The sequence below is a fragment of the Nylanderia fulva genome, unplaced genomic scaffold, assembly GCF_048542155.1.
Source record: "Nylanderia fulva isolate GAGA-0341 unplaced genomic scaffold, ASM4854215v1 Scaffold374, whole genome shotgun sequence".
NCBI lineage: Eukaryota > Metazoa > Arthropoda > Insecta > Hymenoptera > Formicidae > Nylanderia > Nylanderia fulva.
In genome coordinates, this window is record NW_028190449.1 from 26,894 (window position 1) to 39,459 (window position 12,566).

The window sequence follows — 12,566 nt, forward strand, 5'->3', positions numbered from 1 at the left end:
ATTATAAAAGAAGAGTGGAAAAACTCACTGGACGATACATCAAGAAGTTACGCACGGACAACGGAAAAGAATATTTATCCAATGACTTCAAGAAGTTATTCGAAGATGAAGGCATCTCTAGGCAACTATCGGTTGAATATACACCGCAACAGAACGGTGTTGCAGAACGTGCAAACAGGACAATCGTCGAGATGGCAAGATGTATGTTGCAACAATCGGGGTTACCGCAATCTCTATGGGCGGAGGCGGTTAACACTGCAGCATATATAAGAAACAGATGCCCCACAAAATGCCTAAACAATAAAACTCCACTTGAAGCCTGGACTAACAAGAAACCTTACGTAGGTTTCTTTCGCATTTTTGAAAGCAAGGTCATCGCGTTAAATAAAGGTCCTAAACCCGGAAAATTCCTCCAAAAGGGACAGGAATATGCATTGGTTGGATATTCGGACAAAGCTAAAGCGTATAGACTATGGAAGCCAGGAACGAGAACCGTAATAAAGTCACGCGATGTTAGATTTCATGAAAAAATTCACTCAACTATTAACGACTGGAATAGTCCGACCAAAGTCCCGAATGAATCAAATAACGATGTTAACGAAAGAGAAACACTTAAATATGAAATGATACCGTCGTTAACAAAGATTGAAGAATTGGAAACAAATAAGCAGATGGAAGATGGACATAACGAGCAACTTGAGGATAATGATTCAGAAAACGAAGACGACGAAGTCCCAGAAGAAAATGAAGAAAATAAAAACAACGAATTAAGGCGAGGTCGTGGACGACCCAAATTATTGAAGACCGGTCAGCGAGGAAGACCTAAAAAAATTTATCAACATCATACTTATTCAAACAACGATCCTGTGAATGCAATTGAAGCTACGAATGGAAGTAATCGATCAGCATGACTAGAAGCAATGAAGACTGAATTCAAAATTCTACAAGAAAATAATACCTGGAGTTTGGTACCGAGACCTGAAGGAAAGAAAATACTCACATGTCGATGGGTTTTCAAAATGAAACGAAGTCAAGACGGAGAAATTGAAAAATATAAGGCGAGATTAGTTGCTCGCGGCCATACCCAACAAAAAGGAATAGATTATGAAGAAGTCTTCGCACCCGTCGCACGATATGAATCCATTAGAGCATTGTTGGCCGCATCCGTAAACGAGGAAATGTACATAGATCAAATGGATGTAGTTTCCGCTTACGTGCAAGGAGACCTCAACGACGAGATTTTCATGGAACAGCCTGAAATGTTCATTGAAGAAAGACCAGCCGATTTAGTATGCAAATTAAATAAACCTCTTTACGGTCTAAAACAATCAGGACGAGAATGGTACCAAAAACTCGACAATTTTCTACTAAGTATCGGAGGCAGAAGAACTGAAGCAGATCCATGTATCTACACATTTATAGGAAACGAATCTCGAGTAATTCTCATAATATATGTCGACGATTTAATTATAGCTTCCAGAAGATACGACGAACTTGCGAAGATTAAGAAGATTTTACAAAGTAACTTCAAGATGGTTGACCTCGGACCAATTAATCACATTCTTGGCATAGACATCAAAAGAGAAGGTTTAACTGGAAAACTTCACTTATCTCAAACGAAATATATAAAGGACTTAATAAATAAATTCAATTTAAATGACGCAAAAGGAGTATCGACACTACTGGAGACAGGCATAAAAATCTCAAAAGACTTGAGCCCACAAAATAATGAAGAACGTCTAGAAATGCAAAGGAAGCCTTATAGGGAACTTGTCGGTGGGCTGATATACTTAGCGAATGCAACTCGGCCCGATATAGCGTTTGCCGCCAATGTATTAAGTCGTTTTTGCTCAGACCCAGGAGTACAACATTGGCTATTTGCAAAAAGAATATTAAGATATTTGAAAAACACTTCACATTACGGAATTACTTATGTCAAAAATAAAAACAAACTTCAAGCATACACTGACTCTGACTGGGCTGGTGACATCGACGACAGAAAATCATGCACTGGAAATGTAATAATGCTAGCAGGAGGTCCCATAAGCTGGCGATCTAAAAAACAAACTTCTGTGGCTCTATCAACCATGGAAGCCGAATATGCAGCATTGGCCGAAGTTTCCAAGGAAGTTGTCTATTTAAAGAGACTGTTAAATTACATTGGTTTTGAAAAATACGTAGAATCCCCAATACAAATATTTTGTGATAACCAAAGTACAATAGAATTATCAAAGAACGCGGTTTTACATAAGAAAAGTAAACATATAGACATAAAGTTTCATTTTACGAGAGAATTAGTAGCAAAAAAGGAAATTGAAATAACGTACTTAAATACAGATCAAATGTTAGCAGACATCTTAACAAAATCCTTGCCAAAGATTAAACACCAAAGATGTGTAGTTATGTTAAATATAACCTAATACAGGTTTTAGAACATTTCCTTTACTATTTAAGTTGTACGCACTCATAGATAGGCGGAGTGTTAGAGATAGTTCTAAGAGTGCTTCATATAATTAAATATTCGCGCGCGATTAGATGTCGCGCGTGTGACTCTTCCACGTTTCGCTTGTGTCGCTATGAGCCTTCCTTCCTTCCCCCTCTTTTTCCCTCTTCTTTTCTGTCTGTTCGCTCTTTATACGCACGCAGCACGAGCTCTCTATTATATTAAGTCTGATACCTGTGTATACCAAAGTGTTCTTATTAAATATTCATATATGTATGTTTAACTGAGTCTTCTAAACACCATACACGCCTAATCCCAGCCAAACATTATTAATTAGATAATTTATATTATGTAAATTGTTTATTTTTTATATGCAAAATACAAATCTCTCACATTACCATTTTTTCAATAATTTTTTCTAATGCAAAAATATAATGTTTAAAATCAAAGTGTTACAATAATATATTGCAGATTACTTGAACCGATAACTAAACCAATTTACTAATTATTTACTACGTGATACGCCTATCAAGCGCTCGATGTAAACTAAACCTGTATTTATCTTGAATTTGTACCAGAACCTTTTCGTTTTACTAATTATTTACTAAAATAATATTATTTTTTTTTCTTAATGATTTAACTATTACATATGTCACATATATCACTTATACATATCAATTAAAGCATTAATATCAAAAAACTAAATTTTCGAAACAATAAGATTTTATTTATAAAAACTATAGAACTGTGTAAAACTGTATTCATTTAAAAAATTTCACTTTTTCACATGTTCGAAATATAAGATAAAATATTTTTAGACAACTTAAGCTTGCATATAATACAAATATTTTATGAGACACAAATAATAACTGTAAATTTGACAAAAATCAACTCAAATCTTTCTTCAAAAAAATAAGACTGAAAAACGTGTATCAAAATACTTTAATTAATATTATCAATATTATTTGTTAAAATGTTATATTTACATTTATGAATTCTATATTTTATGACAGAAGCAATATTAAAAATTCTACCATCTTGGTTAAAGCATTCCAGTCAGCTTCTTGCTCAGTTTTTCCTATACCAATCTGTGAAAAATGAGGACAAGTATTGAGCTCTATTATTCTCATAAAATAGCTCTTATCTGCCGGTATTTCTTTTGTATTAACTGTTACATTAATATCTGATAATATAGTTTCTAATTTAGATAACTTCTTATTTATTATTATGGTAAATTTATCTGCATCTTCTTCGTCCAAAGATAGAATCTCGTTTAAATAAGAATGCAATTCTTCTAATGCTTTCTTACGTTTATCCATTTCTAAAGAATCTCTCCATTTAGTGTGATATTCAGATAATTTAATACCTAAATTCATCTTTTTTATTGATTTGTTAAGTGAATAGTAGCGTTCTTTTGCATTTCTATTCATTATTTCCGTTTTATTAGTTGCTAAAGATGAGTCTAAAGTTTCTTCTTCATCTTCAATGCTATTTAATTGATCCACAAAAGCTTTTATTCTTTTCACCATTTTTCCTGCAGCATCATGCTTTGCCATTTTTTTGTCGGTGCAACTCCTTCTTCTACAAAACTAGATACTGTACATGTAATAGTGAAGACTCTAGCATGTGGTTGTCCAGAATCCTTGATAAGATCATAAATTGGTTCCTGTAAGTTATTTTCCGCACATAAATCCTGAAAAACATAATGATAAGTAACAATTATAGTAATTATAGTATACATATTTATTTTATTTAATCATATATGTAAATGTTTGTATAATTGTAATAACTTTTAACGATACATTGCACATTTATTTCAATTGCAACAGAATGAATTTATATTATTGTATGAATATTGAAAAGAAAGAATATAAGCCCCTCCATCGCCCAGTCTCGTGAAAACGCAACCATACATTTTTCTTCGTCTCTCCGATTTTAACACGACATACATATTTCTGTCTGATAATTTTTTTCTTGATGATACTGTTTGAAATGTCATGAAGTCTAGGTCAAATTAGAAACTTATTGCACTCGTTTTAATGCAGCGCTTACAGCAGTTTTTATAAAGCGCCAGAGCAGCCGATATTTTATTTTGGCGCTTCTAGTTTATAGAGATTTGATTTGAAATTCATACTAGCCCGTACAATGAAAAATAATTGCTCGTAATTCCAGAGTACCAATTTGTTAATGACTCATTGTCAGAAAAATAACATGGCGGCCTGCTCTCAAAAAACTTTCGATGGGTAGAATAAATATATGAAATAAGAGTTGTGAAAATTGTATAAATTAAAAACCTCCAATCTTTCTTTAGTAAAATTTCGAATTTTCGTATCAACTTCCGATTTGTGTTATACCGTATTTTCAGGGAGTAAGTTATTGATCAGAAAACTTTGCCTTGTTGCTTGAAACGGGTGTATATTAAGTAAAATTTATAAATGTACAGTTCTCAGGTCAAGTACAATGAAGCTATACGCTTAAAAAGTTTACTGATTATTTGTCGTAATATACAATAAAAAATTACATATTAATTATTCAAGATACAAGTAAGAAATAAATATCATTAAAATATACAAAAAAAATTTATCAATTTGACTCTGAAAAGTAAGTGAAATGGTTCTCAAAGTGCAAGTACAAAATGTATTAGTGTTTTGATAATGATTGATTTAAATATTCCCATTAACCTAGGCAAGGTGGCATATGTGATTGGGATTTAACATTATCAGTAATTTATTGAACAGACAGAGAAAAGTTTTGTTGTATGCATCGGTTCAGTGTTTGAAATAACCATGTACTATTCATATACTCTAAAGCACAAATTCTTCATTTCTATCATAAATAATATCTATTTATTAAAATTTTAGCAGACGTCTTTTAAATAGAAAATAGTGTCTTGCGATCATGAAGAATAGGTTTTGAATAGCAAGGTTTACAATTTACAATTTACAACTTACAATTTTCTTCAGAAACACAGAAGACAAAGGTATTTGTATATAGTTTTGTATATTCACTTCGTTGTGTGTAGAGCTTTTAAAAATACGTTGAATCCTTATTCTAATCTAATCTTCTTATAATGTAATACTTTTCGTACTTCAAATGTTGTAGTAATTATTCTGTAAGAGCTTTGACATTATTTCTAAATAGACATTGAGAAACATCATAGTTTTTTGAGTGCAGTTTTTCATTGTACAGACTAGGTTTAAATTTTTGAGGACCTTTTTTTGAACATGGCTTGACCTTTTCATTTTTATGATTTTTTGGAGATAGGGTAAGAAAGGACGAATGAGAGTAAGAGAAGACGAGATAGGCGAAAGAGGGTGAAAGAGAACGAAAAAGGGTGAGAAAGGACGTACGAGGGTGAAAGAGGATGATAGAGGGCGAAAGAGGGTGAGAAAGAATGAAAGAGGGTAAGAGAGGACAAAAGAGAGTGAAAGAAGGTGAAAGAGGACGAAAGAGGGTGAAAGAGGGTGAAAGAGGGCGAAAGAGGGTGAGAAAGAATGAAAGAGAGTGAGAAAGGACGAAAGAGAGTGAAAGAAGGTGAATGAAAGAGGACGAAAGAAGGGTGAAGAGGACGAAAGAGAGTGAAAGAGGGTGAGAAAGAATGAAAGAGGGTTAGAGAGGACGAAAGAGAGTGAAAGAGGACGAAAGAGGGTGAGAGGGAATGAAAGAGGGTTGGAAAGAAGACAAAACAGCGGTGAAAGAGGGTGAAAGGGAATGAAAGAGGGTGGAGAGAGAATGAAAGAGGGTGAAAGAGGACGAAAGAGGGTGAGAAAGAGGACGAAAGAGGATGAAAGAGGGTGAGAGAGGATGAAAGAGGGTGAGGTAGGACGAAAGGAGGTGAAAGAGGACGAAAGAGAGTGAGAGGACGAAAGAGGGTGAATGAGGCTGAAAGAGGGCGAAAGAGGGTGAAAGAGGACGAAAGAGAGTGCAAGAGGACGAAAGGGGTGAGAGGAATGAAAGAGGGTGATGAGAGAATGAAAGAGGATGAGAGAGGACGAAGAGGGTGAAAGAGGCGAAAGATGGTGAAAGAGGACGAAAGAGGGTGAAAGAGGACGACGAAAGAGGACGAAAGATGGTGAAAGAGGACGAAAGAGGGTGTGATGAAAGAGGACGAAAGAGGGTGAAAGAGGGTGAAAGAGGGTGAAAGAGGACAACAGAGAGTGAGAGAGAACGAAAAAACTGAAAAAATAGGACGAAAGAGGGTGAGTTAGGGCGAAAGAGGGGTGGAAGTGGGGGTGGGGGTAAGGGCGGGGGACGGAATGTGGGAGGGAAAGGGGTGGGGTGGGGTGGGGAGTTGAGGGAGGTGTGAGTGAAAGGTGAGAAGAGATTTATATATATATATATAATCCTGATGACGTCAGCGGACGCGGACAGAGAAGAAGAAGGAGACGACGTTACTTCATTTTTCATGAAAAACGTCACTTTTTGACCGCTTGTATCTCCAGAACGGCTTGACCGATTTTATTCCTTCTTGGCTCAAATTACTCGTGGCGATGCCGCCTTTCAGGTTATATTACGTGCAATTCAAAATTTTTTATATTTTAGTAGTTCTACACCCCCAAAAAATGGACTTTGATGGTGCAGGATAAGGAGACTTGTAGTGTCTTTTAAGGTCTTTTAGGGTTTGAACATGGCCGGAGACACTACCGCGTCTCCTAATACATAATAATGTCGTAAAATCGTATATAAGTGTATAAATACAAATATAAATACATATTCATATTTACATTTGTGTAATCCCTTAAAAAAGGTAAAAGAGGCGCCCAGTTAACGGCATGCCAGTAACAAAAAATTACCCATTGCAAATCCTAAGACTAATTGTAAAATCCTAAGACTTTTAAAAATATTTTTAATAAAAATGGTTGTACAAGATAGTTATTTTTATCTATAGTAAGCAAAGAGGACCGTCGTATTTTGATTTGAAATATGACAGAAGTGGTGACGGGTTCTTTGCTCATTTATTTAGATGTTTATCATATACAATGAATGATATAATCTCTAAAAACTTATCTTTAAAAAAAGGTAAAAAAGGCGCCCAGTTAACGGCGCCCAGTTAACGGCCAGTAACAAAAAATTACTCATTTCAAACCTATGTAGAATCCTATGAAAAATTGGAATAATGGGTACCCAAATACTTGGGCCCGTTATTCTACCAGATATTTTAATTGGCCAGACGTACGTGGAACTTTTAAAAGAAAATCTGCCCGATTTTTTAGAAGAAGTGCCACTATTTAAAAGAAATAAAATGTTCTTTCAACAAGACGGTGCTGGACCACACAACGCCAGGATTGTAACAAACTACTTGAACGAGCAGTTTCCTGGACGTTGGATGGGTCGGTATGGCCCGATACGTTGGCCCGCAAGATCCCCGGACCTTAATCCTCTTGATTTCTTTTTATGGGGATACTGTAAGGAATCAATATACAAAACGCTTCCCGAGGACGTCGACGACTTAGAAACCAGATTGCGATATGTAATTTGGAATATAAAAGAGGAAGTAATGGAGAACGTCCAATTAAATTTATTTAAACGCATGAGAGCTTGCATAAGGATGGATGGTGGTCATTATGTAATTTGGAATATCGAAGAGGAAGTAATGGAGAACGTCCAATTAAATTTATTTAAACGCATGAGAGCTTGCATAAGGATGGATGGTGGTCATTTTGAGCACCTATTATAAATTAATCCGTTCTTTTTAGAGCGACCAAAGTTAATCCGCTCTTTTCAGAGCGACCAAAGTCAATCCGCTCTTTTCAGAGCGACCAAAGTCAATCCGCTCTTTTCAGAGCGACCAATACATTTATACATGGAACATCTTGTTCGCAAAACATAATCATTTTTCTCACGTCTCGCTTAAAAAGAAAGGGCAAAACGGGCGGATAATGTTAAGTCATTAAAAAAAATGTATTATAACGTAAAAAATTATAATACTTTATAATATGCCTTTTTTAATAACATAATTATTATACGTTTTAACACATGTCTCGCGTCAATCACATGTTCGGCAACGCCGCGTGATTGTTATCGTCTAGACGTGTCGCGAAGCGTCGCGACGCGTCGCGTCGTCCGTCGCCGCAGTCTGTTGTCGTGTCCTTGCCGTGTAAACAATTGTCGTCCGCATCGAGTAACGTGTGCCTTTTTACAAGTAATTTTTAATAATTAATCGGTACACTGAGAGAATTTTCTCTTAAAATTTACCCTAAAAGTTATGGTAATTGTGAGACAATACGGTATGAAAAGAATTTTATTAAAATTTCTCTGATTAATATTTATCACATTAGAAATAATATCTATCACAATAAAATATGAAATATGTGTGATTAATTTTACTAAACTGTATAGTAAAATTAATCAAACATATTTTATATTTTCTTGTGATACATATTATTATTTTTAATATGATAAATAGTAGAGAAATTCTAATAAAATTCTTTCCACATCATAATGTCCTACGATTACCATAATTTTCTAAGTAAATTCTAAGAGAAAATTCTCTTAGATTGTGATTATGAATTGTCGTGTCCTTGCCGTGTAAACTATTGCCGTCCGCATCGAGTAACGTGTGCTGTGCGCGCCGCGCGTTTTTACAAGTAATTTTTAATAATTAATCAAAACACTGAGAGAATTTTCTCTTAGAATTTACCCTAAAAGTTATAGTAATTGTAAGAGAATATGGTATGGAAAGAATTTTATTAGAATTTCTCTGATTAATAATTATCACATTCAAAATAATAATATTTATCACAATAAAATATAAAATATATTTCATTAATTTTACTTTACGGTTTAGTAAAATTAATAAAACATGTTTCATATTTTATTGTGATAGATATTATTATTTTGAATGTGATAAATATTAATTAGAGAAATTCTAATAAAATTTTTTCTATACAATATTATCCTACGATTACCACAATTTTCAGGGCAAATTCTAAGAGAAAATTCTCTCAGATTGTGATTATGTGTTGTAATTTGTAATCAGTTATTTATTACAATAATTTTTAATCAAGTGCGTGAGTCAAAGTGTCAATAGAATTTACTACAAAAAAATGATTTCATTATGCAGTGTGTCACAGTGTATCAATATCGGATTGTATCCAGTCAGGCAACAATTATTCGTCAAAGGACATCAAACATCTCTACAAGGTAAGAATCAGTGAGAGAGAGAGAGAGAGAGTGTGTGTGTGTGTGTGTGTGTATACGCGTACACACTCACGCACACACACACACACACACACACACACAAAACGCCGCGTGTAACAAACAGCTGATCGCTTCGAGCGCCCACGTAATCGCCCGCGTCGGATAATGTGTTGCGCCGCTCCTGATTACCGCCCGTACTCGTGCTGTAATTCGCTAACTATTTCTTTTTATATTTCAAAAACTGAGCTTCGGATAAAATTTTGGCAAAGATATTTCAATTATTTTGAACTGTATTGCATAAATTGTTACTTATACAAAGTTATGTGATAAGAATCGAAAATACATATATTTGTGATACTTGAATTACTAGAAAGCTGCTCTATATATCTGTACTTTAAAAAGTAACTAATATCCTAAAAAAATCATAAAAATGAAAAGGTTAGGCCATGTTCAAAAGAAGGTACTCAAAAATTTAAACCTTTAAAAATTTAAACGATCTAATAATAAATTATCACGAAAAGTAACTGATATGTTATTCAAGGTGCCAGTTCAAAGTGAACATACGTAAAGTGTATATTATCTAAATTTAGTAATAATATATTACCATAAAAAGTAACTGTGATATTTTATTCAAGGTGCAAGTTCACATTGAACATACATACATATAAGTAAAACTGATTACAATTTGATTCTAGAAAATAAGTGCGATATGTTATTCTTTAGTGCACAAAATATAATAGTCGTTTATAGAGATTTGATTTGAAATTCATACTGGCCCGTACAATGAAAAATAATTGCTCGTAATTCCAGAGTATCAATTTGTTAATGACTCAGAAAAATAACATGGCGGCCTGCTTTCAAAAAACTTTCGATGGGTAGAATAAATAATTGAAATAAGGTTGTGAAAATTGTATAAATTAAAAACCTCCAATCTTTCTTTAGTAAAATTTCGAATTTTCGTATCAACTTCCGATTTGTGTTACACCGTATTTTCAGGGAGTAAGTTATTGAACTGACGTTTAACAACAACGTCGAATCCTTATTCTAATCTACTCTTCTTCTAATGTAATACTTTTCGTACTTCAAATGTTGTAGTAATTATTCTGTAAGAGCTTTGACATTATTTCTAAATGGACATCGAAAAACATCATAGTTTTTTGAGAGCAGGCCGCCATGTTATTTTTCTGAGTCATTAACAAATTGGTACTCTGGAATTACGAGCAATTATTTTTCATTGTACGGACTAGTATGAATTTCAAATCAAATCTCTATAAACGACTATTATATTTTGTGCACTAAGAATAACATATCGCACTTATTTTCTAGAATCAAATTGTAATCAGTTTTACTTATATGTATGTATGTTCAATGTGAACTTGCACCTTGAATAAAATATCACAGTTACTTTTCATGGTAATATATTATTACTAAATTTAGATAATATACACTTTACGTATGTTCACTTTGAACTGGCACCTTGAATAACATATCAGTTACTTTTCGTGATAATTTATTATTAAATCGTTTAAATTTTTAAAGGTTTAAATTTTTGAGTACCTTCTTTTGAACATGGCCTGACCTTTTCATTTTTATGATTTTTTAAGGATAAAGATATATCTAGAGAGAACGCATTCATTATAAAAATGATTAAATTTTTGAAGTTTATTTATATCATTAGACAAAACTCATATATGTATACTTCTTTGGACAAATGTTGGTGCAGGTTTTAAGATAATAAAATATACTTATGTATATAATGTATATGTACATATGTATATAAAGATGTGGCCTGTACACATTTGTGTTTTCATTTTTATTCTATTATTTCTCACGTACAAATATAACTAGTTTTGTTTAATTAATACATTGTGCCAAAGATCAGAATATCTTTATGACAAGATTGTAATTAATTTTCTGCAAACCTATCAGTCCCAACTACCATACATATGTATGTGAGAATTGTGGCCTGTACACTTTCGTGTTTTTATTTTTATTTTATTATTTCTTACTTACAAATATAACTAGTTTTGTTTAGTTAATACATTGTGCCAAAGAGTCACAACTTTATAACGATTAATTTCCTAGTGCTTGTAATCAAATGATATATATATCCATTATTATTTTTGTGATTCACATATTTTATGAGATGTACTATTGATCAAAAAGTAATTTTATTTTATGTCATAATTCGAGTACTATACTACAATTCTACTCCATAAAATATTGTACATGCGAAGGAAGTACATTATCCTTGTTTATAACAAGGATAATGTACTTCCTTTGCATGTACAATATTTTATGGAGTAGAATTGTAGTATAGTACTCGAATTATGACATAAAATAAAATGACTTTTATTATAATCATCGTCAGACTCATTTGATACAAAAAAGATATCATAGTCTTTTACATCGCACAACTCTTACCTCGGTAAAAATCGATATATAATATCTGAAGATTAGAATCGATATATAATATCTGAAGATTAGAATCTGACGATCCTTCGACGGGTTATGATGTTTAATGTTTCGCTTTGCTTTATTGATTGACTTATATAGTTTTAAGAAATGTGACTGACAAAATTTATATAATAATGTGTTAACTTTAATTGAATTATTTTTATTTTACTTGATAAGGACCACAATCACATGGTCGAAATGTCGTGAAGCTGAATAAATCAGTTACTCGCTAGTTTGGTCGATTAATTTCTATAACCCCTATAATTTTTTTATTCATATATTCAGATTAAAAAATTAATTTAATAAAATAATAGATTTTATAGGATAAACTCTTATTCATTAGGATAAACTTATTTATTTGTCGCAATTTTTTAGTATTATTTTTTTGGTAAATATTTAATTATTTTGTACAGTAAAAACATATTATATAAAAATAAATTAATACAATTGTCGCTCGTATATTGAAAACAAAGTGATAAATATAAGGCCAACTTATCGAGCTGAATATTTGAGATGTTCAGTCAAC

At 32.8% G+C, this 12,566-nt stretch overlaps 1 pseudogene; it reads right to left on the reverse strand.

Moving 5' to 3' along the window:
• Positions 1–3,367: 3,367 nt before the first annotated feature.
• Positions 3,368–5,267, reverse strand: LOC146722072 (uncharacterized; annotated as a pseudogene).
• Between the last annotated feature and the right edge of the window lie 7,299 nt (positions 5,268–12,566).